Source organism: Lynx canadensis, chromosome C2 (genome assembly GCF_007474595.2).
Source record: "Lynx canadensis isolate LIC74 chromosome C2, mLynCan4.pri.v2, whole genome shotgun sequence".
NCBI classification, from domain to species: domain Eukaryota; kingdom Metazoa; phylum Chordata; class Mammalia; order Carnivora; family Felidae; genus Lynx; species Lynx canadensis.
This window is the reverse complement of record NC_044311.2, coordinates 66365394-66391480: the sequence shown is the minus strand read 5'-3', so window position 1 is coordinate 66391480 and position 26087 is coordinate 66365394.

Below are 26087 nucleotides of genomic sequence, written 5' to 3'. Positions count from 1 at the left end.
CATGGAAAAATTAATAGACCATACCATGCAGATAGTAGAAGGAGAGAATCCCTGTAGAAAGAGCATCAAGGTTTACAAAGGCCCTGAGGTTAGAGTATGCTGGCTCTGTTTGAGGAAGAGCAAGGGGCTTGTGTAGCTGGAGTATAGTGAGAGAATAGAAAGTAGACTACTCAGAGAAGTAACAGGACCTAGACTTTGTAAGGCCTTGTAGGCCACTGTGTGGATGTTGGCTTTTATGTAGGGGAAAAAAGGAACCATGGAGGGTTTTGAGGAGAGGAATAATATGATATGACTTATTGCTGAATATAATTACTGTGGCTATTGAGTTGAGAATAGGTCTAGTGGGGCAAGGATAGGAAGGAAAGCATAATCCAGATGAGAGATGATGGCGTTTGGTTCAGGGTGCATATAGTAAGAAGAGATTAGGTTTCAGACACATTTTGAAGGTAGAGCCAACACAATTTACCAGCAGACTAGATATGGGATGTGAGAGGAAAACGAAAGTCAATGGTGACTACAAATTTTTTGACCTGAGCCACTGGAAGTCTGGAGTTGCTATTAACTAAGATGAGGAAGACCAAGAAGAAAGTATGGAAGGAATAATAGTTGGGGCATGCTAAGTTTGGGATAGATATTGGATACTCAACTAGAGATGGAGAAGAAGCAGAAAAATATTCAAATCTGTATTGAAGGAGAGGCCTAGAGCAAACATTTAATTTGAGCATTATAAATTCATGGATAGTATTTGAAGCCAAGAGTCTAGATAAAATAAATAAGGGAGGAAGTATAGCTTTACAGAAAAGTTGAAGGATTGGGCCCTGTAGCATGTACACATGATGATGGAAGTGATCTAAGAGAGATAAGTGGATGGTGTTGAAAAGGGGGTTGGGTAAGATTTTCTGGAACAATGCCCAGGAGTTGGCAAAAGGATATGGTGTTTAGCATAGAAGTCGAGGGGTTGGCCTTTCTTGGAGTATAAGGGCAGAGACAGGGATAGGTAGTAAGTAGAGGGAGGAGAGTGAACATTCTCTTCTAATTGCTTCTATGGTTTCACTGAAATAGGAAGCAAGGTGATCAACCAAGATTGAAGACTATAGAGGAACTGCTGAAGATTTGAGTGGGTGAGGGGAAGTCAACTAAGGAAGGAGGAAGGAGAATGAACAGAGAACTGTAATATAATTACTGGCAGCTTGGCAACCATTTGAAGTTGGCAGTATATTTAGACTGGCACACCACTCAACATGGTTATGACTTTTCCTGTCATGTTTAGCAGAATATGTAAGCTGTCTAAACAGGTAGAAGAAGATATTAATGGGATGAGAAACAAAGAAGAGTTGGTTGAATCAAGAATCATATTGCTGGGTAGGACTGAAGAATATGTCATGTTTGGAGCATTGAGGGGAAAAAAGTAGTTAGTAGTTGGAGAATGGAATGCTTGAAGGCAAGATTATGGAGGGATTTCTGCTTTTGGTGAGGTATAGGGTGTGTCTGTAGTTGTGAATAGCTGATAAGAAGGTGGAGGGGCAAGAGGTGCCTGGGTGGCTGAGTTGGTTAAACCTCCAACTTCGGCTCAGGTTGTGATCTCTGCAGTTTGTGAGTTTGAGCCCCATGTCGGGCTCTGTGCTGACAGCTCAGAGCCTGGAGCCTGCTTTGGATTCTGTGTCTCCCTCTCTCTCTCTCTCTCTCTGCCCCTCCCCTGCTCACCTCTGTCTCTCTCTCAAAAATAAATAAACAGTAAAAAACCCATTTTTTAAAAAAAAAAGAAGGTGGAGGGCAAAAAGAAAGAAGGAAAGTTTAGTAGGCCAACAGTTTACATATTAAAAATTGGGTATGTTTTCCATGTAGAGAGAAGTCAATTCAAGAATACAAATCTATATTTTTAAGACACCAGGTAACATTTGTTATTTGCTTCTCAGAAGTCTGGCAGGAGGGGTATTTTGTATCACCATAATCCTGGGACTAACTTACATTTACAAATGAAATTTTGAGAATCAGAAAAATACAAACAGAGTGTACATGGTTCCTTAAGGCCTTCACTAGTCCCGTAAACAGATTGTGATTCTATCACTTCTCCCAGAACCCTTTTCTCCATCTATGCCAAACATTCACATTAAGACAGTGTTTTAATAGTACAGGGCTTGGAGTGAAAACAGGATTCAAATCATAGCTCCATGATATGTTAGTCGTACCAATTTGGTCAAGTTATTTAACCCCTTAATCCTCAGCTTCTTATCTGCAACATAAGGAGAGTAAACTTAATTTGAAGGATGGTTGTGGGACTCACATTAGAAAACATACATAAAGCTCTTAACATAGTTCTTGGAACAGTGCTTAGAAGCTATTATTATATTTTATTCCCAAATCCTCTGAAATATTCACACTTCCATGACTTTGTTCCTGGTGTTCTCTTTTAAGGATATGGTCTTCCTTGTCTATATACAACAGAATTGTTGATTCGCTTATCTAGACTGTTGATGCCTTGGCTAAAGACTGTCTTATCAGCATCTGATTCTTTGCATATCAGACTTTCACAGAGGTAATTTAGTTAAGGCCTGTTTGAGTGAATCAAATAAATGGATGTGACATGCCTGCATTTAAGGAGATATGATAGCTATGCTCACATGCTTTCATTATTACAAAAACATACAGCAAATAAAGATGGATTGAAGTAAAGCTACTTTGTTAAGTACTAAAAAATTAATAAACAAATGTTGGATTGACAAGTTATGACTATTGCATTTATTTTTTACGTATATTAGATATTGATAAACATGCTATATGTTTTGTTTCTTTTTTAGTTTATTTATTTGTTTTGAGAGAGAGAGAGAGAGCATGAGCAGGGGAGAAGCAGAGAGACAGAGAGAGAGAATCCCAAGCAGACTCCATACTGTCAGCATAGAGCCTGATGTGGAGCTCTAGCCATGAACCATGAGATCATGATCTGAGCTGAAACCAAGAGTCAGATGCTTAACCCACTGAGCCACCCATGTGCCCCGATAAATATGCTATACAGTTTTATGATCTTTCTTGACAAGCAATAAATGAAAATTCAGAATATTTAGTCCATTTGAAATTTAATCATGTCAGTTATTTTCTGTCCTCGCACTAAACATTATTATAATCTAGTATAGTCCTGTTATAGATATGCCTTATTCTGGTCATCCTGGAATCATATTTTGAAATTCAAAGCTATACTTCCATAGTTTGTAACTAGAATTCACAGTTTCAAGGAACATATTTGTCACATGCTCAAACAACTGGCCTTTCAATTGTGTTTTGAAACATGTTCTTCTGGAACTCATATGCTTACTGTACTTTTTGCCCCAACTCCCATAGTTGAAGTATTTCTAAAGCACTGTTATTTCTCCAGGCAGTTGAGTTGTGCTGAAATGTTCTAATGATCCCAGGGTCAAGTACATTACAAAGAACTTTTTTGGCTTTGAATTTCCTCCACACATCATAACTCTGTTGGAGTTTAGACCTCAATGTAAACTGCAGGAATACCAGCATTTGCATAAAAGGATTATGCACCATCTAAAGAATTAACTACGGGGAAGTTGATTTATCTGCCCTTCTATCAAAAGAAACCTCTACTAACTGCTATTTCTGCAGTGTACAACAATAATTAGTGTGCATAATGATTCCTTTGAGGCACAGGAGTGCATTTTGAATTCTCAATAGATATAAAATTATTTTGGTACATATCCACTACTGCTTGTACTGTACTGTGTTCTAGTTCTTAGAAAAATCGGCAAATCCCATTCAATCTGCAAGCTAATGTTTTGTTAAGTTTTATTAAGCACAAAAGATAACATGCTGACTGTGCCAAAGAAATTAGTTTTCTATCTTAGTTCAGTAACCTCCAATTTGCAGAGGCGATGCAATCCAGTGAAACACCCTCACTAGAAACTTCATTACCTGAGTTTAAAACAAATTTAGGAAGCACGAGGGTGTTGTCCAAGACATGAGAAAAGTGATGTTGTGGTAATAAAGTAACATTAAGTATGGAGCAAAATAAAGTCACAAAGACTGGACAACATGAAATAAGTTTCAGCAGAAAGTCCAAAATAATGAGCAAGGCTCTGAGAGGTAGAAGGAGAGAATAGGTGCTCTTATGTGAAGAAGGGCAATGGATAAGGAAGATCACTTTGGTACAAGACAAATCAGGGCAGGGCAGCTTCCACATTCTGGAAGCTTCTGATGGGATGGCAAAATCAACTCAGTCCAGTCTCCAGAGTTCTAGTTGGACAAACTTCTGACCAGAGCAGAAGAAAGTTACAAGGCAGGAGGCTGGGGACAAACTTCATCAAGTTTATTTAGTTTGAGCAGTTATCCTCAAATGAACATGAATACACAAAAGGTACACAAAATTTACCAAGAATATTTCCACTGTCCAGTTAACTGTAGTTTTTGAAGTTTTTATTATCATATAGTCACCCTTTTACAAAGGGAGTTATTTACAGAAAATCAGATACTGGAGGCATACTTCATTCTATTGTAGTTAATATGTAGCGGTCATCATACACAGTGACAGTAATTCTTAATGGGTTATAATAATCTTTTGTTGGAAGACAAAGGTTTTGAACCTACATGTTACTATCAATTGATTTTTGGAGAAGAAACACTAGTCAAGGGAATGGTGTATTACTCATGGAATAAGGATCTTTGGTATTGTTTCAAACTGGAAGGCTGGGCCTTTATTTTGGAATTCAGGAGGGGTGGGGTCTTTCTAGTTAATTAAATCATAATTTATTGTCTACACTATTAAATTTTTCAGCAAAATGTCAAATTCAAGTCATGTAACACACTATAAAATATATAATGTTACATTTAGAAGGGATCCTTAGTGATCTTTCAGCCAGGACAACCTTCTTCTATAGATGAGGAAACTAAACCTAGAAGGACAAACCAATCCACCCAGGGCCACCCAGGGTTCCTAATATCTGTTTGATAGTCTTTTGAATAAATTATTTGATCATAAAAATTACCATAAATCTAGCAGACTGTAAATCATTTTATTTTGCACTGTGACTTTATGCCAAGTTTGCTTTCTAAATTCTCACAAAAAGATGCTTAGATTAAAAAATGCTTAGATTAAAAAAGACGCTTAGATTAAAAAACTGGGTGGCTCAGTCAGTTAACTGCCCAACGTCAGCTCAGGTCATGATCTCGCGGTTTATGAGTTCCAGCCCCGAGTCTGGCTCCGTGCTGACAGCTCAGAGACTGGAGCCTGCTTTGGATTCTGTGTCTCCCTCTCTCTCTGCCCCTCCCCTGCTCACACTCGGTCTGTCTCTTGCTCTCAAAAATAAATAAACATTAAAAAAATTTTTTAAATAAAAAAGTGAGAGAGAGAGCAAATGTGAGAAATATTTTTCGAAGATAAGCTGTACTTTTAAGTTATTGGGTTCTCCACCTTATGTTTTCACCTTCTTATTTTACTCTTTGGTTAACTAAAACAAATTAAGCATAAACTAAAATGTAGTCTACCTAAGGTTTGTCTTTCTCAACTATAACATTTTTGGTTTCCTCAAGAAAGAAATGAAACAGAAGGAATGCAAATGAATAAAAGAAAAAGGAAAAAAATGAAAGAAAGCATTCCCAAGAGTGTGACCAGGAAAGGACGACCATAGATCCAATTAGATGTCAAAACAGGGACTGCAGCCAGGAGGAATTAATCCATATACCAGAATCTTGGAGTACAACTGAATGATGTTCAGGTATTCTATTCACTTACATATGATGACATCAACCACACAGATGTTTCATATATACAAACAAAACATATCCATACATTTAATTTTTTTAATGTTTATTCAGTTTTGAGAGACAGAGACAGAGCATGAGCTAGGAGGGTCAGAGGGAGGGAGACACAGAATCAGAAGCAGGCTCCAGGCTCTGAGCTGTCAGCACAGAGCCCAACGCGGGTCTCGAAACTCACAAACTAACATAAGCATGCATTTAAACAGATTTGGTTTTTTTCATTCACAATAACTCAATCATGCTATATGCATATCACCACTTCATATATTTTGCAATCATAGGGCCACAAATAACTCAGATTCTATATACCTAAGGGCAGCACCAAGGAGTTACCACCTTATTATCTCAATTAGTCTTTTTGTATCTCAGTTCAAACTTCTGCAAATAAATAAGCAATCTTATTCAAACAGTAGACTTGAGCCACAAATGTAGCTTTCAGAAGTTACACAAATCTTCCACTCTGTTAACTGTATCACTACCAAAATCCTCTCCTTTATAGAAACTTAGGAGTTTCTCCTCTTCCTTTATGAGAACTGTAGAGGTAGGTTAAGTCACATTCATAAACAGTAATGTTTAAGAGAAAGGATCTAGGACTTTGGGCTAATTTGTAGTAGACATGAATTTGGAGTGTATGTGAGAATTCAGGTCCAATAAGCCATTCAGCAATGTATTTATCATAGCAAGATGCAATTTGTTTTAAAGAATGGAATTTTTGAATATGTATAGTATAAAAAATGGCTGCATGTAAAGAGAGGTTTGATCTTTGTCCTGGTTCCTTTAATCTTTTGGAGTTTCCTGAGTGATAGGAGCACCTTCATATTTAAGGTGCCCCTCCCCTCATATCTGAGAGTTTTCCCTACTAGGTGACCCATGGAAGGCCCCATGGACCACATCTGATAGTTTATGCTAACAAGGCATCTTAGAGTTAAGAGGTAGCCACACTAAAAAGACCAACCACATGGTTTTGTGCCACATATCTTCTCATATCTTTGGGGAGGTTGTGCCACATATCTTCTCATATCATTGGGTTCAACTCTGTTGGCAATAATTAAATTGTGGTGATGAAGCCTCAGTAAAATTCTGGATACGAAATGCTCAAGTGAACTGATTAGTAGGAAACGCTCTTTGAGCATTATCACCCATCGATGCCAGAATAGTAACTCATCTGTGAGAATTATGGAAGCTTCTCATTTGGAACTCTCCCAGGCTTTGCTCTATGTGTCTTTTCCTTTGGTTGGCATGTGTAATAGAGGACAATTTAATAAGATACTGCTCTGACCTCTGTGGTGGTTTTGTCCACATTTCTTTTATCAGGCAAGAGAACTTGCCTCAGTTGCTGTGGTTCTTGGCTGCTAATGGTCACAGCTTCCTCTTTATTTGGAGAATTGTCTTTGGGCAAACAGGAGCCACTTTGCCCAAGAGATTAAACATTGTACCCATGGCATGCCCGTCCCCCACAAAGGACATGGTGGACAAAAGGTTGTCCCTTCTCATTTCAAGATCAGGTCAGCTTTGTGGAGTAATTTGTGCTCCAGGGCTCCTGCTGGGCTCAGACTGCAGCTCAGTTCCCGCTAAGAGCACCTTGCTTATTAGCTTTATCTCCTACCCCATCCTGCTTCCTTCATGCTATTTTTGCATGTGTACTTCCTCTACAAGAATTTTCTACCTCAGGCTCTACTTCTAGATAACTTGAGATACAATGAGTAAAATAGCCAATATATAAGATATTATATTATAAATGATCTTTCTATCTTCTAATCTTACAGCTCATACATTACATTGTGAAGAAACCTATTTGCTATTGCTATAATAATGCTAGCTTCCTCCTTGCCTTTAAACAGAAGACAAGTGAATATATTTTCGTATATTTTAAGTACTGAGTATGGGTCAGATCCTATGCTTGGGCACTCCCACACTGTGTGTGTGCCTGTGTGCATATGCACAAAATCATTTCATCTCTTCCATCATTCCAGGGGGTCAATCACCCTTATTTTATAGAAGAGGTAGAAAGATCCTTAAGGTCACACACATAATGGGTGAGGAGCTGGGGATCAGACACAGGTCTGAGTCCTAAGTTCATCATTTTCCAGGAGCCATTCCCTCACAGGATGATATAAAAGCTAGGAGTTATAGTATAGCACTCTGTAAAAAAATATAAGCTATAATTCTGTATATAAGCTAAAATTCTGACACTTTTCCAATGCTGCCTCTACTTTGCATGCATCTGCATGTATGTATGTATGTATGTATGTATGTATGTATGTATGTATCTATTTATTTATTTATTCATTCATTCATTTATTCATTTATTTATTTATACTCCACCTTGTTCCACAAAGGCTTTTTAGATAGTTAAGGTTAAACTGCCACATTTTTCTTCATCTATGTGAAAAAAGTATATGTTTCAGCTAACTTTCCAACTCTAAACACTCACATGTAATAACCTAGAAATAGATAGCCCATATATACCTAAGTAAAAGTCATTTTAAGGGTAATAGTTTCAACTTATAATTATTTAATTAAGGGATAGCATTAAATGCTAACAAAAATTATTTCAAGTTAAATATTGGATGCCAACCAAATTTATTAACTAGATAGAAAATCATTAGATATTACTTTACCTGTAACTTTTAAAGTATTTTCAGAGACTGACAGTAACTGATGCCAACAATATGAATTCTAAAAGAGGACAGTATGTGTCTGTGTGTGTGTATATATATTTATATATATATTAAATATTTATATACAGTATATACAGTAAATATTTAGATACAGTATATATTTAATACATATAAAGTATATATATAATGTATATGTATAAAGTATATATATAAAGTATAAAGTATATATATATAATGTGCCTTAAATACTGAGAAGAATTACATCAAAGTAAACTGCATATACAAATTAAATATTTCTAAGCCATGTCAAAATATTTATTATTAGCATTAGCATTTACAACAAGACAAATACTAGTGTTAACAAGGGGCAATCTTAGCAACAGGAGAATCTGAATGCACAATGTGTCTTAAGAGTTCATACAGTAAGTTTCTGAACTGTTCTATATCTGGTTATATATTTAACAGACATGATTTAGACCCAGAGAATAAGACTTGGCATCTGAAATCTGGATTTGAGATCCTACTTTAATGTTTGTTAACTTTTGTCACTCAATCAGGGTAACATTCTGATATTTATTTTCACATACTCCAGAGAATTATTGTGAAGATTCAATGAGAAAACATATGTAAAAACACCTGGTAAACCTTCAAAGGTATTTCAAATACAGTTTATCTAGCCATAATAGATTCATACAGGAAATGAATAGATTCATTCATTCATTCATTCATTCATATTCTACATAATAGATTCATTCATTCATTGAGAAGAATTTGGAACCACCATCAGAATTACTTCTCAGACCTCATGTCAATACCTCAATGTTCTGATATGACTGTTTTAAATATGTTTTCCAGACTTATGATACAACGGCTACATTTATAGATAAGGAGATGTCTTCACAGCTAAATACTCCAGATGAAAAGTAAAATACATAAGGCCATATCCAAGTATTTTTCAGTAGTTAATGGGTGATCTTCTGGGAAAAGGTATTTTTTAAATATTTTATCTGGATGTTGCGATAATATGTAGACATACTCAGTTGCCATGAGGCTAATTCCTCACACCCATCCTTTCCTCATTCTCTCTCTATCATTTAGATATATGAGAAGGCAAATGGTCAATGTTTATACAAATATGAAAAATTCAACCAGTTTCTTTCACACACATTGAAGAATAAACCCGAAGGAAACCTATTCCACCATGGCACTTTCTTTCCAGAAGTTGCCAGCAAGAATCAAAGATTATTCTGCACATACTAGGTGGATCCCGTTTCCTTCACTTTTTCATTTGCCCCATGTGACCAGATATAATGTTCTGCCTGTGAAAATAGGAAAGTCAGCAGCAAAAGTCAACTTAAGGAATAAACTCTTTTCTCTCTTCTGCACTTGAAATTTTCTATTACTTGCACCCTTCAAGATGGAATGTTTCTTGATTCTTACAACAAATGGAAAACAATGCAGTTATTTCTAGATTGGTAATATATCAGCTAATAATATGCTTTGGGGTTCTTAAATATATGTTTTCAAGAGAAAGAAGATTTTGTTTTATTAGCTTCTCATCATACCCCAATGTTTGCACATATCTTAAAGAATATTCCCTAAATGAATAAGACTGTGAATAGCTTTGGAACAAAGAGTGTATTATTTGCTTCTGGATACCAGTCCTATTCAGCATGTAACAAGTTAATCTGTGTCAATGAATGAATGAGTGCATGAAGAAGCATCTCCTAAAGGATTTAGAAGGGATTATGAAAAAACATACCTTAGAAATTAGAAAGGGACTCTCTCTTGCCAATCAAGCAGAGCACTGACAAGTCAGTCTAAGAGAGATTCATTCATCTATTCAGACATTTGCCAAATAATTGTTGATGGCCTCCTGAAGGGTATTTGGATTCAGACTTGAAAATAAGTCAGAAGGAGCTAGTGTAGAGGCAAGAGCATGTGGAAGTCCTACAAAGAGCCAGAGAGAGGGATGAAGATTTCATGGCCAGTGAGTAGAGAGAAGTATATTAAAAGGTAAGTTAAAATTGTAAGAAGGGAAGATTTAGTTGTAGAAGGCCAAGTAGATTCTAGGTTAAGGATTTTAAACTTTATCTTGAGAATAATGAGAAAAAAATTGAAGGATTTTTATAGAGTCTCCTTAACTGGAGATCAACTTTTAATGGATGGTATAAACCTTCCATTCCTTCTGCTGGCTAAGAATCAGGAAAACAAGATTCAATCTTCAGGGAGCAAATTTTATAATTACTTTCATAACCCATTGTCCTAGATGGCATTCAATGATACTAGTTTAGTTTAGTCCAATGTCCTGGTTGCAAATCAGTTTCACACCCTTGGATAACTGATTTCAATATTCTGAGTCTCAGTTTCTCTATCTATGAAGTGAATGTGTCTGATTTATAGTCTGAGATCTCTTTTAATCTAATAGTTCATAATTCAAATAAGCCTTTGTCAAAATTTAATAAAGACATAGAAATTTGGCTCTCCTCCCCACCCCCCCATCCCCCCCCCCACCCCCCCCCCCCCCCCCCGCCCAGAGTCCTGGTACTAAGTAACTAAGTCACCCAATAACCTTGTTACATTGCATTCAAGCATCTAACGGGATGCTTGAAGAGTCCCATAAACGTCTGCCATGTGATCTTGGGCAAGTCATATAATCTCATCTACAAAACCAGAGGTATGGACTTGATGGTCTTAAAAAATTCCTTTTTAGTCCTTAAATAATGCACATTATTTTCCTCTCTATTTTGATCAGTGATGCAACTCAGGCAGTTCCAAGTTTGGTTGAATTTATGTCTGTTTAAAATAAATAAATACACAAATAACCAACTCCTTCTTGTGAAAAATGCTTTAGATGTACTTATAAGAAAGTAAGATCAGTCATTTATTTAATTAAATTAGCTGATTACTAAATGTTAATCCAATTAAGCATAAACTAAGTAGGATCTCCAAGACTTACTTAAAGAAATGATGTTCGACAACATATTTGAATGAGTACATGAATATAAGAAAGGGAAAAAATTTTCTTTCAGTGCATAAAAAAACTGTTATCTGATCCCCATTTCCCTTTTCCCTTCTTTCAAACTCTAATAAGGTCATTAGTCACAAGCAAGGCATCTCTGAGCACAGAAAACATGATAACTGCTGAATTATCAAGTCACTAAGTTCTAAAGACATTTCACGGTAGATGAAGAGAACCGTCATTGTGTCTGCTCATACACAGGGCTCATCTGCCCTGGTCAGGAATGGGTCATTAAGAATGCACACCACCGATCCAACTGTACCTCCCAGTTTCAATTTAGTGAAAGGAAAGACAGGTGGCCTGTTAACAATGCTGGGAACATCTGGAGTTGGTAATGTGGACAAAGACTGATTGATACGACTCTGCTGGAGGATACAGAGATTTTTTAATTGGTTGGATGGTATGTGCAATAGTGGATGGAGATCTATCAGCCTCATCCCAACAGAGCAATAAAGACAAAAGATTAAGAACAGCCTCTTCAGTACCACCGCTAATGAGTGGCCTCCACAAGGGACCAAAGGCAGGGACATGCATAGAGAAAAGTGGAAAGAAAGACAAGAATGTGAGGCACATCCACTGCAAAATTCAATGAATTACACAATTTGGGGTGGGTTTTACTTGTCTGGACAAACAATGAAAAGAAGTTTGTATTTTATAATGGTGATGGTAGTGATGATGATGATGATGGTGATGGCTCTTCACTCACCACTTTGCCAACTTAACTCCTATTTATCTTTTATATCTTAGCTCAATTATTACCCTCTCACAGAAGTCTTCCCAGACCCTCATAACAGGCTCAAATTCTTCTAAAATACACTCTCACCTCTCCCTCCCTCCTGCAGCAGCTGCTCCAGTGACAGTGTGCTTCTATTTGCATGACTGTTCTTTGTTGTAATTTCTCTCCACTCATTTACACACTCCCTGTGAGCATATAGTACATCTGCTTTTGCCTCTCATTATCTCCTTACCTAAGCACTGTGTCTGGAGACTCAATAAATGTCTGTTTAAAGGAAGAGGGGAAAAAAAGGGAAAAAAAAAAAACACCTTTGTACATCTAGTGCATAGCATCTATTGTCCTGATGTGTCCTGCATTTCTCACGACAACCCTTCAAGGTGAATCCTATTATTTCCATTTCATTGAATCTTGGAGAATGAAGTCAATGGCCTTAGGTTCCATAACTAAAATGGGTGGAGCACAGATATAAACCTGATCAGTTAGGTTTAATCCATGCATTTTCCACCAACCTTTACTATACCATGTTGCCTCTTTATGTTAAAGAAATTTATCTGAATTCCTAAGTAGCTTCTCTTAAGTTAAAATAAACTGGTGGTGATGTTACAGTATTCAGAAGTATGACATAGTTGACAACTGCCTCCTTTGACAGGTTTTACTAGATTAAACTTACAGCAAATGAAATCTGACGGTCTATCTCTGAACATTGGATTCTGCAGGCAGTCAAAGAAATTATGTAGGCTGAAGTTAAACCTGAAGGAGAGACAGAGAACCTACCCAGATAATCAGAGTCCATTCTTGAACAATTTATACTCCTTCCTCATCAAATGGCCCAATCAAAAGCCAGCAGCTTGTCATCTCTTTTATTTCAGCCCTGTAACCCAAGCAAGGATAAAACATTTTTCCCTAAGACAGAAAACAATGCAGGCAATACTGTGTTTCAAAGCTGGAAAAAAATGAAGAGGAAAGTCTAAAGAAAACAAAAGCCCTATTTTTCTTCTCAAATCCTGTGTGAAGGAAGCAAAAGATGTGAGTGAGTACTTGCTATGATATATTTGATTGTGCAAAGTACTGACATGAGGTATTATGAATAATAAGTAGCAGCTGTTCAAAGAAGGAAATATAACTCAATAGAGTAAATGGTGTATTTGTCCCTCGAGTTGATGAGTACTTAGTCACTACGAAATCATCCTTCCAGAGAACATAATTTAGACTACACTCCAGGACAAGCTACTCAGGATTCTACACATCTCACTACTCCTCACTAGGTATTTCTGTGATTTTAAATATTAAAGCCGTTATCAAATATTAATGATAAAAATAAATTAAATGTAGACTGCAGAACTCAACTGTTGCCACATATTGCTGAAGTGTGAGTTTATTATGAGTCTTTAAGGGTCAACAGCTTAGAACTTCCATCTGGAGAAATGTCCCAATAATAGTGCTATCCAAATCTTGGTAGACATAACATATACTGAGGGAGCCAAAGGATGCCCTGTAGCAAAGCTGATGCTATTAGAACATAGGTATAGCCAGGCAATTTCTTCATTGAAGCTTTGGGGAAAGATCTATTTAATACAAATATGTTCAAATAATTTTATAGGTGTAATACAAACAACCCACCCCAAATCTACAGGAATAACTTACTCAAAGTCACATTAAATGTATTTTCTGCTTTTCTAACATCAGAGATGACCAGTGTGAACAGGTTCCTAAAACATCAACTAAAATGAGGAAACCAGGGATGTCTGGGTGGCTCAGTCAGTTAAGTGTCTGAGTCTTGGTTTCAGCTCAGGTCATGATCTCACAGTTTGTGGGTTTGGGCCCCACGACCCTGCCTTGTGCCATTAGCACCAAGCCTCCTTGGGATTCTCTCTCTCCCTCTCTCTCTCTCTCTGCCTCTCTCTCTGTCAAAATAAATAAACTTAAAAAATAAATAAATAAAATGAGGAAACCAGGTGCTACTTGCATGAGAACAAAATCACAACTTTTGCCTTCTAGCAAAGGAATCTGGCACAAGTCAAAAGTAAAGATATGTATACATGACTCAGAATTTGTTGCACCGATATGTCACATAAAAAATTAAATCTTGATTTCCTTATATAGTCCATTATCTTTTATGAAAGAGAATATAAGAGTTTAGAGTTATATCCATAACATACCTAGTTATGAGTCCTTAAAGAAATCTCTTAATTTTTGTGACTACTTTCTTATTTATAAAAAGGGAATGCACTAGCTACCTAAAAAGATCATTGTAAAGATTAAATAAGACGTTGCATATAAAATGTATGTAGCATGTAGTAGACACTTGAAAATATATCTCTCACTTTCTTTCATTAATAGAAACAGTATTTTTGAAAATGCATTAATTACATTTAATCACTTGGGATGTAGAAAACCTCTGTATTTATTACTTGGTACAGTGACATTGGTCCTAATATTACAAGAGAATCTCAGTTCTTCTGTTCCCTACCTCTTCTTCCCCAGTGTCTCTATTGATGATTGCTTGTCTTTAATTTCACTAAAACTATCAGATCCTTTAAAGGGAAAATGTATATACTGTGCATCTCTAAGAAGAGGTAATATAATCGGGGCGCCTGGGTGGCTCAGTCGGTTAAGCATCCGACTTTGGCTCATCTCATGATCTCATGGTTCGTGGGTTCGAGCCCCACATTTGGGCTCTGTGCTAAAAGTTCAGAGCCTGGAACCTGCTTCAGAGTCTGTGTCTCCCTCTCTCTCTGCCCCTCCCCCACTCATGCTCTGTTTCTCTCTGTCTCTCAAAAATAAACATTAAAAGAAAAATTAAAAAAAAAAGAGGTAATATAGTTATGCTTGGAGAGAATGAAATGGAATAAAATTCTGGAAAAGGAGAGAAAAAGAAGAAACAAATCATATTACCGAAAGGATGGAGAACATCATAGAATGAAGTCATCTCTGTGACTTGGTTGATGTAAGAGTTGAAGTGAGACCAGCTCTGCTTGCTCACCAGAGGGCCTAGAGGGAATGAGGATGTTGGTTTTGATGAATAGAGCATGAAATAGAGGCATGCAGTACATGGACACACACCAGACTTTCTCAGGGATAGAAGTTTTCTCACTTTTCTCAGCCTTTGTATATTGGGCTTTCTTAGCTGGACCATGGCTACATGCTTCCGTGAGTCGGAACGTTGTTATAAAAGATCACAGTAGGAGTGCCTGGGTGGCTCAGTTGGTTAAGTGTCCAACTTTGGCTCAGGTCACTATCTCATGGATCATGAGTTCAATCCCCACATCAGGCTCTGCGCTGACAGCTCAGAGCCTGGAGCCTGCTTTAGAGTCTGTGTCTTCCTCTCTCTCTTTCTCTTTCTCTTTCTCTCTCTCTCTCTCTCTCTCTCTCTCTCTCTCTCAAAAACAAATAAACATTGAGAAAAGATAACGGAAATAGAGCAGATGCTAATGAGCTCATTTATGCCATTTCAAAGACCGTCATCCCCTTGGAACATTGTGTGTCCCTTTTGTCTAGCACATCATAGACATGTAAGAAATATTTGGTAGTCCAGTAGTATCTTCTGCTCCGTGAAGACACTGGCCAGAACTTATTTCTACATCACTCAAGAAGTAGTTATTGATTGCTTGCTATGTGCCAGATATTGTATTGAGTGCAAGAGCACAATTGGTGGCTGTTAATGAAAATCAAGCAGCAAGTGAATGGATTATTACTGCGTGGATTCTTATGATGTCTAAGAGGCAATACTTATGTACTAATAACTATCTTCATTAGACTCCATTAGTTTATAAAATATTGACTAAGTCAATTTTCTGTGTATTTAGTCCTTCTTGTAACTAACTGCATATCTATATGCTGAGTTTTCATAAATCTACTAGCTTGCTTTTGGATGCTAATAGTACAATATGTGTTTTGTAAGGTCAAAACTTTTTCTGCAGGCCCTCAAAGTGTCACAGAATATAATATAAATCCTTCTTGATTTCATATCTCATTGACTCTTATTTGGCTCTTCTTTGTCAGTGCTGGTCTTTAGCATTTCTGTCTTATGTACAGTTTTTCCAGTTTTTGAGAACAATTTATTCTTTCCTTTTCTCTTTTAATTCTAAAACCTGTCATTATCCAAGAATTAAACATATAGATGCTTCCTCGTCTATGAACTGTGGTATGAGGCAAAACAAGCACATTTTCATTTTAGACATCACTGCCCATCACCATGACTTTCTTTTCCATGGTCTCCATTTCCTAAACTTAACTTAATTTTCTTTTAACTTCCATTCCTTTCTTTCTTTTCATCTATAACTCATTTTCTTCTCTTTCCAATAAGAATTTCATGGGAAAAGAGAATTGGGTGAAGGATTAGGGAGAAGCTGTGGCCAGGATGCTGATTTTATATTGGCAGGTCCTGACTTCATCAACAGAGCCATGTTCATTCCGTGCCATGTGCAAGAGAGAATCAGTCCTTTAGCTGTTAAACCTACCTATAAGAAGGTTATGAAAATGGAACTCTGGTGTTAAAGAACAGAAAAGTCATACATTCTCAATTACTTCTACTGTATGATTAAGCCAGCATGTTACAAAATCACTGAACTCCTTCCAACTACCTGGTTCCCTTGATGCCCAGCCATTTCAATTGTCTGGCTTCCATGGCACCCCTAGGGGTAGTACGGTGTGTTAATTTACTTACCTTCATGTTTTATGTGTTTATCGCAGTGAGTTGGACCCATCAGGAGAAATGAATGGTTTTTGAATCACAATACTCTCTTATCAGACTACATAACCAAAAGCCAAAGTAGGTTTTTTACCGTGTGTGTGTGTGTGTGTGTGCGTGCGTGTGCGTGCGCGCGTGTGTGTATGTATATGTGTGTGTGTGATTTTTTAAAAAATAAACAAACTAAATTAGGGAATAGGCAGGAAGCAGCTACAACTACTTCATCCCCAATATATTTTAAACTGTCCATTAGGAGACAAATCACTATTATATCATTCTGTTCAATTTTCTTCTGATCATCAATCCAGAATGAAAGAATCCCACCCAGAATTCAGAAATTTCTACCAGCATTATCAAGACAAGTAATGCTGAAGTATATTCACTACCCTTGTTTTGTTAACAAATAGTCTATTCACTGAGGCTTCTGGCTTGGAAGTCCAGAACCAGTAGGTAAAAAGTCAGCTTTTTTATAAAGTATAAAAATATTTTGACCAGACATTCATATTTTACAATTTTCCAGTAGAGTCATTATTTTTCCCTCTGCCCTTGCTGTGATGTGACATTTAATTATGGATTCCCCAGAAACCTTTCCCTGAGGTCTTTTACATCAGAAGTACCTTTTCCGGGAGGACTCCAGTGGTGTTTTTCATCATGACAGCAGCTCCCTATGGCTTAGCTTGCTATTAAATCCTGAATTAATATAAGCAAAACTCTTCTATTGACAAGATAAACAATGTTTCCCTTTGTTTTCCAGAAGATCTACTATGCTGATTGTCAAAGCCAGGACCTTTAGTGGGTAGCCTTTTGTATAGGTTAAAACACTTACCCATACACGTGCTTCCCATCTAACCAGATTTTACAACCTCAATCCAAAGACTGCAATGGTTCTGCATCACCTACCAAGTAAAGGCTTAAAACCTAGAAAATGGCATTTCTCAACAAATATGTTTTAATTTTGTGAGACGTTGAGATACATGATGATAGATAGATTATAGATGATCATGATGATGATGATGATAGATAGATAGATAGATGATAGACAGATGACACATAATATATATAAATTGATAAGATATTAGATGATAGTTCCAGATCTGTAATTTTTTCCCCTTACCTCACAATGGAGACAGGGACACCTTTCTGGGGCATAAAGATTCAGATTCAAAATGTTTCTTTCTGGCTACCACCAGATGGTTAGTACTGGCATGATTTTGATATTTTATGTATTTCTTTAGCCATGCCACTAATGTAAAAGGGTGCTAAAAATACCAAACACTTTAAATTTGTATCTCTTCATTTTTGTTGCAGATACCAAATATGTGGTGGAATAAAAACAAGACAAGTGTGGATGCATGGTCTGTTTATATCTTTTAGCTTGGTTTTTGCAAAGGGTTTGCATCGTAAAAGTGAAGATGCTCTGACACAACATACTAGCAAGCTATTTCAGCAAAATTTACCACGACCAGTTAGGATTTATCCCAAGAATTTAATATTTGTTTTATACTTAATTAATATAATGCACCATACCAATTAAACAAAGGACAAAAATTGCATGATTGCTTCAATGTATGCAGAAAAAGCATTTGAAAATACCCCATACTTCTTCATGATAAAAACACTAAACAAACTGGAAATGGAAAAGAGCTCCCTCAATCTTATATAAGGTATCTACAAAATACCCAGAACTAATGACATCATTTTAATGGTGAAATACTGAGTGCTTTCCCCATAAGATCAGGAACAAGATAAGCAAATCTGCTCCTCATCCTCTATTCATATTGGTCTGGAGGTTTTCACCATTACCATTAGGCAAGATATTAAAATAAAAAGCACCATATTAGAAAAAAATTAAACTCCACCTATTTGTAGATGATATATCTTGTTATATAAAATCTTAAGGAAGCCATTAAAAATTTATTAGAACTAATAAATGAGTTTAGGAATTTTGCAGTCTACAAGATCAACATAAAAATAAACTGTATTTCTGTATACTAGCAGCGACTAGTCAGAAAATGAATTAAGAAAACAAGTCCTTTATAATACCATCAAAAATAACTATAAAATATTTAGAAATAGATTTAACAAAGCAGGGGCAAAACTTATACTCTGAAAATTAAACAAACAAAAATCATTATCAAAATAAATTAAAGGAGACTTAAGTAAAAGGTAAGACCTCATGTTCATGTGTCAAAGTACTTAATACTGTTTAGATGGCAGTGATCTCCAATTGATCTACAGATTCAATACAATTCTTATAAAAATTCTACCTGTTTTACATAAATTGACAAGTTGCTCCTAAAATTCATATGGAAATTCAAGAGACCCAGAAAAGCCAAAATAATATTGAAAAGGAACAAAGTTGTAGGATTCAAAATTCCCAGTTTCAAAACTTACTACCAAGAAAGATTATGTGGTACTGGCTTAGAACAGAAATATAGATCAATGGAATAGAATTAAGAATCCAGAAATGAACCCTCAAATTTGCCGTAACTGATTTTTGACAAAGATTCCAAGTCACTTCAATGGAGAAAGAACAATTTTTTCAACAAACGATATTGGGTCAACTGGGTATTCACATGTAAAAGAATGAAGTTGGACCCTTTCTTCACACTACACAAAAAATTAACTAAAAATGGGCCATAGATCTAAAGGTAAGAGCAGTCTATAAAACCCTTAGAAGAAAATATATGAGTAAATTTTTGTGCTTTGGTTTGGCAAAGCTCTTTTAGGTATGACACCAAAAGCATAAATGAAAAAAAAAATTAGTAAATTGGATTTCATCAAAATTTTAAACTTTTCTGTTGCAAATAATACCATAAAGAAAATAAAAAGCCCACCCACAGAATGGGAGAAAGTATTTACAAAGATCTACCTTACAAGGAACTTGCATCTAGGATATATTAAGTTCTCTCACAACTCAATAATAAAAATACTGGGGCGCCTGGGTGGCGCAGTCGGTTAAGCGTCCGACTTCAGCCAGGTCACGATCTCGCGGTCCGTGAGTTCGAGCCCCGCGTCGGGCTCTGGGCTGATGGCTCGGAGCCTGGAGCCTGTTTCCGATTCTGTGTCTCCCTCTCTCTCTGCCCCTCCCCCGTTCATGCTCTGTCTCTCTCTGTCCCAAAAATAAAATAAACGTTGAAAAAAAAAAAAAAAAACAATTTAAAAAATAATAAAAATACTAAAAAAAAATAAAATGGGCAAAAGATCTAAATGCACCTTTTTCTAAAGAAGATAAGCAAATGGCCAATAAGCAGTGAACCTATGTTCAACAGCATTCACCCTCAGGGAAATGCAAATTGAAACCACCAGGAGATACCACCTCACATTCACTAAGATGATTATAATCAAAATGACAGATAACAACAAAGGTTGGTGAGGATGTAGAAAAGTTGGAATCCTCATACACTGCTGATAAGAATGTAAAATGGTCCATCCACTTTAAAAAAACAATCTGAATGTATCTCAAAAGGTTAAATGTAGAGTTTCAAAAGACTCAGCAATTCCACTTTAAGGTATATACTTAAGAGAAATGAAAACATGTATTCCATGAAAACTTGTACACAAATATTTATAGCAGCATTATTTATAATAGCCAAAAGTAGGAGGACCCAAAAGTCCATCTACTAATAGATAAATCAAATGTGGCATATCTATACAATTAAACATTTGGCAATAAAAAGGAATTAAGTACTGATACATACTACAACATGGATGAATCCTGAAAAAAGCTGATAACTGAAAGAAGCCAACAGATGAAATATCGAATGATTCCTTTTATATGAGATGTGTAGAACAGGCAAATCTATAGACACAAATTAGATTAGTGGTTGCCTGGGGTAGGGGTTTGGAAGGAAATGGGTAGTGACTGTTAATGGGTTTGGGGTTTTGGGGGGGATAATGAAAATGTCCTAAGGTTCACAGTGTTGATAATTGCAAAACTCTGTGAAAATACTAAAAACCATTGAATCATACACTTTAAAATAGATAAATTGTGTGGCATGCGAATTATATCTCAATAAAACTGTCAATAGTTTTTTAAATGAGAATATTCAATATTAGCATCATGCTACAGTACAAAAAATTATCCTTTATTGACTAGTAATAAACTCAGCTAACATGGATCCATACTATTCCTCCAACCAAAAGAAATCTGAGTTTCAGATTCATGGTAGATTTTGGCTTTTGTACTTCTGATATGATCTAATAATTCAAATAGGTTTGGTTTAATAATATAGCTACAATTTGAAAGATTCTTTGTAAAAATTAGTAGGCATTTTTGAGTTGGTAAAATTAAACCATAAATAGGTCCTCTGATTTACTGCTAGGGATTAAAATTTCAGATAAACTTTAAAATGAACTATGTGTGCCAACATTGCTCATTATTAAACAAGAGTATTATATAAATGTTTACAGTGTTGATTTATCAATAATGAGCATTTCCAGCCAATACTAAGGTATATATCTACATGGAACATACACAAGTATATTTCTACTTTGAATTCACAATTATATTGTAGATGACTTAAGTTGAGCTTGTAAAGTTATTTTATAGTTTAATAAATGGTTTACTAGCATCTCTAAATATTTCATATGCACATGGATTTCCAAGTGAAAACTCATTTTGGTAACCTAATGTCTTCTTTCTCACATTGCAATCCTCCCCAGGGTCCCACACCCCCCTTCTACAAAGAAGGCTCCATGAGAAGTGAGAAAGGAAACACTTTGTTCAGAAATAAAAACAAAAGGGAGACGGCTTAGTCACAAGTTATAACTATGTTCTAGTCCTTTTCTGGGTTTTTATTTCTCCTCCATTCTTTGATATTGGTTTTGCACACCTGTCTGTAAATCATGTCCCCTGAACATTACGTTTCCCAACATACTAAATATAAAATATACATAATGAATTAATATACTTTTTCTAAGCTCAGCGATCACATTTGCAGGGCTTTGCAGAGAAGGAAGATGAGGTACAGGATAAACTTCCTCCTTCTTCAGCCATAGACATTAGTGAGAAATTTCATGTCCATGTATGAGAAGGTAGGGAAAAGAAGGAAGAGCAAAAAGAATTGAAGGTAGGTAGAAAACATTCTCATTTCATATATTGTATTAAATAGTGAGTATAAATCAAGCTGAGTTTCTTTTAACTCTATTCCCACAATCCTTTTTTTTTTGTTTTGTTTTGTTCTTATTTTAACTCCAGTTAATTAATATATGATGTTAAATTAGTTTCAGGTGTACAATAATTCAATAATTCAATACATGACCCTGTGTTCATCACAAACGTCCTTCTTAATCCCCATCACCTATTCTACCTACCCTCCCCAACCTCTCCCATCTGGTAACCATCAGTTTGTTCTCTATAATTAAAAGTCTGTTTCTTGCTTTGACTCTCTCTCTCTCTCTCATTTATTTTTCCTTTGCTTATGTGTTTTGCTTCTTAAATTCCACATATCTCTAACCTAGGGTATCCACGCCCTTCATTCGCTGCCTCTCTTTCAAACATGAAGTGTTCCATCTTTTCTGTGCTTCCTTCTGTTTGGTGTCTGCCCGAGAAAGAAGTTTCTAAGAGCTACTCCAAACACCAAAATCACCCTGAAGGACAGTATGTGTATACAAAGATAAAATATACTTTTATGTGTGTGAATGACACACAATACAGGAAAGCATTTTTGAAATGCCACCTGTAATTGGAAAAATAAAATTTCTATGTAAAAGATATTTTTAAAAAATCATGTGGACGTCACCATTCCCCTGTGCAATATGAGTCAGCTGTGGCCCTGAGAGCAACAAGTCTAACTGAATTGTCAATCTTTAATGTTATTTCAAGACCCTAGAGCAGAAAATTATTATACAGCCTCCTGTGAAAAAGGAATAACAAAAATAGCAAAAGCAAATTTCATCCCCAAAGGGACTCTGCTCTTCTCAAAACTTATCTCTATGCAGATTTGAGACAGGAGAGTTGGCCTGGTGAGCAAGGAATCGGCCAGCTGAAAACAAGTGCTCGTTCTATGCTGCAGAATCAAAAGTTAAAGATAATTCCTGAACTGGTAAGAAATTTTAGTCCTTCTTATAAACTGGTAAGAGGTGTCTTTTTCTTAATCCTTTAAGTTTGATCCTCAGCACTCTGGGACATAAGATAGAATTGTTTCATCAGTATTTTATATTTCTTGTCTCTAGTTCTGCAATAAAATCAAGTAGCCAAAGATGAACTGGGACAGGAGAACATTTGTTTCCAAAGCAAGACCCACACATAGAAAGGATATGAAAATAAGTTCCTGTGTATAAAAAAAAGAAAACATTCCATTCCCTGAACCCAAAATTGCTTGGACTTTGGATTTTGGTTATTATTTTTTTTCAATAGCAGTTGGAATTTGAATAAATCATCTTTACATTTTGCATCTAATGTTTATTCATAATAGTAAGAACATGGAAACTGGAATATTCATATGATATGAAACCCAGTGGATCTCACACAGGCAAATGAAATTCACTCCCTTTATCAGAGACCTAGCAGACCCCTATTTGCATAGCCTGATTTATAATTGACAAATACTCTATTAAGTTTAATTCTTAGAGGGAAAAGAAAAATCTTTGCGGAGAAGGATATGATACCATGTTAATCATATAGAAGGAGGTCTGTATATAATCTAAGGAAAGGTCTATTATTTTATTCACTGTACCATTGCTGATACCAACCAGTCTGACTACTTTGAACCAGAGTTCAGAAAGAAACCATTACAATAATTGGTTAAAAATATTAACTCTTGCAGGGAAAATTTCTACTAAGGAAAAACAGGAGAAAATGTTTTTTTTTTTTTGAGGAGAAAATAATTTATTCAGATTGCTTATTAAAATGAATTAACTATCCATATAATTGAATTATTATTAATATAATTCACAATGGATTCACAATGAATGGAGAAACAGCACAGAACACCTATTACTTTAGGAATAGAGGGTAGTTATCATCGTAAACTAAAGCATGATTCAAATAAATTAAACTTTAGGACCTCAAAATTATCAGTGCTACAAAACAAAATATTATTTAATAAAAGCAACCAATAAAGGGATTGTCTAAAGTTAATAAATACAGTTATAATCTGCTCTCTGATTATTTCTGTGGAAATAATAGACATCTAAGACTTCCATAAGATTTAATATTTAATAATTAAAGTGTAATTAGTAAAGTATACTTGATAGGCTTATGGAAAGAATCAACAACACTAGGTAACCAGCAGTATAATGTCCTTTGTTATTTAGGTTCTATGCTCATTCACTAGAGGTAGTACATCTAAATAAAAAATGCACAATCTATCAAAAAGCAATGATTTTTTTTATTTCTTCTTGAATTTAGCCAAATGAACAACTCTTCTGTAGAATTTAGTACATAAACACCATCCTTGTACTGTGACAAATGTTGAAGGACATAATTTTGTTACCTTTCAGACCACATGTACTTTGAGGACTTATTAAAGTAAAGTCACTGTGAAGAGCTCTGCATGCTAACAAACACAGGCAAAAAGAGAGAGCAGGCACAAAAGAGTGAACTTAAGAAGTAAAGCCGTAAATATGCACTGAGATTTAAAAGTGAAGATAGGAACCTCCCGGAATCTCTCCCAAGTGAGAGAGTCTTTGCACGTGCCGGCAACATGCCTGCGTCTCTCCCTGTACACCTGACTGTACAAACAATACCACTCCCACCACCCAGGTGCTCTGCTTTGGAGAAAAGATGTCATCCCTCCTCCCTGAGAGTACAGCTGCAGAAAGCCAGTGTAGGACAGGAAACAATGATTCCAGAAAAGCGGAAGAAGGGAGGGAGCGAGAGAATGGGAAAAAGTTAAGCCTATTGATTCTGGTGACAATTCAGAAGCCCAAAATGATATTTTCCCTTCTAAGATATAATGCCCCTTATGAAATATACAAAAACAAGAGCAACCATTCCTGAAGGTTTTGCAGGTTTAAAAAAAAAAAAAACAAAACCTCTACTCTAAATGCACTTATAACTTAAGCACCACCTGCTGGTTCAGCACTGGATCTTCCCACATCCTCAACAACAATTCCAATTTGGTTTGCATTCACATCAGCCAAGAAGACAATTCAATTTTTCATAGGAAAAAGTAAGGCAAGAAAACTACTGATTTTTAAAAATCCGACAACCTAAAGTTTTGCTAAGATTTAAAACTAGCTTTGTATTTCCATCTCATATTTAAACCCAAACCAACTTTTGGTGAAACATTAAAAATGCACTGTTTCAGGAATTGAAAGGTAAGCTGTTAGTGTGAAAGATACAATAACCTATACACATAATAGTGACATTTTTGTCTGTTTTTGTAGTTCAGCATCAAAACTCTGGTGAGTTACTAGGTTACAATGTCGTCTTGCTAGTGATTATTTTTCTTGTAATAATACTTTTATGATAACACATGAACCTTTCAACATCTTAATACAAATAAACTGTGGTCTGTTTTAACCATACAGATGAAGTAAAAATCTAACAATAAAAGACATGACCCAATGAAGAAGCTTATAGAAAGGACTTCCTGTGATTTAGCTAGTTACCTTTTCCACTATTTCAGTCACAAAAAAATATATTATTGGAGAATGTGTCTTAGAATTAGGTCACTGAATCAATTTTACATTTGTTTTAAAAACATTTGCTTTTAGCTCTCTCACAGAAAAAAAACAAACTAAACTGAAATAAAAATAACTGTTTTCAGTGTAACCACTCAAAAAACACAGTTGGATATTTCATTAATCAAAATGAACTCCCCCCACCCAAAAGTGTCACTGTTAAATTCTCCTAATTTATTAAAAAGCAGCTATATGCAGCACTTCCAGGCATGGTCTCAAAGCCTAACCGGTAGCAGCATCTTAGGGCTACATTAACTGTGTATCCTAGGCAACCAAGTAATGGCTAAAGCACCACAGTGTTTGTTTAAAACGTGATGTGGAAAGCAATCAGAGGAGCTTCAATTCCGGGGAAATTCCTTTTCAATGTAAGCCTCACACTGTATTAGAGTGGTGTTATTTGCACCATTATAATTAAGATTGTGTCACCATATTCATTATTTTCAAGGGTTTGTAACTGAGCTGTAAAAAATTAGTCATAGTAATTAAAAGACGGAAAACATCTAGTTATGCTAAGATGTCCTACTGGGGCATTTAGGGTCCTAGTAAAGGGGATTTAAGCAATTTAAATGACAGACAATATTTTATCTTAACTAGCTTAAAATACTATCCTAACCACTGATAAATTGG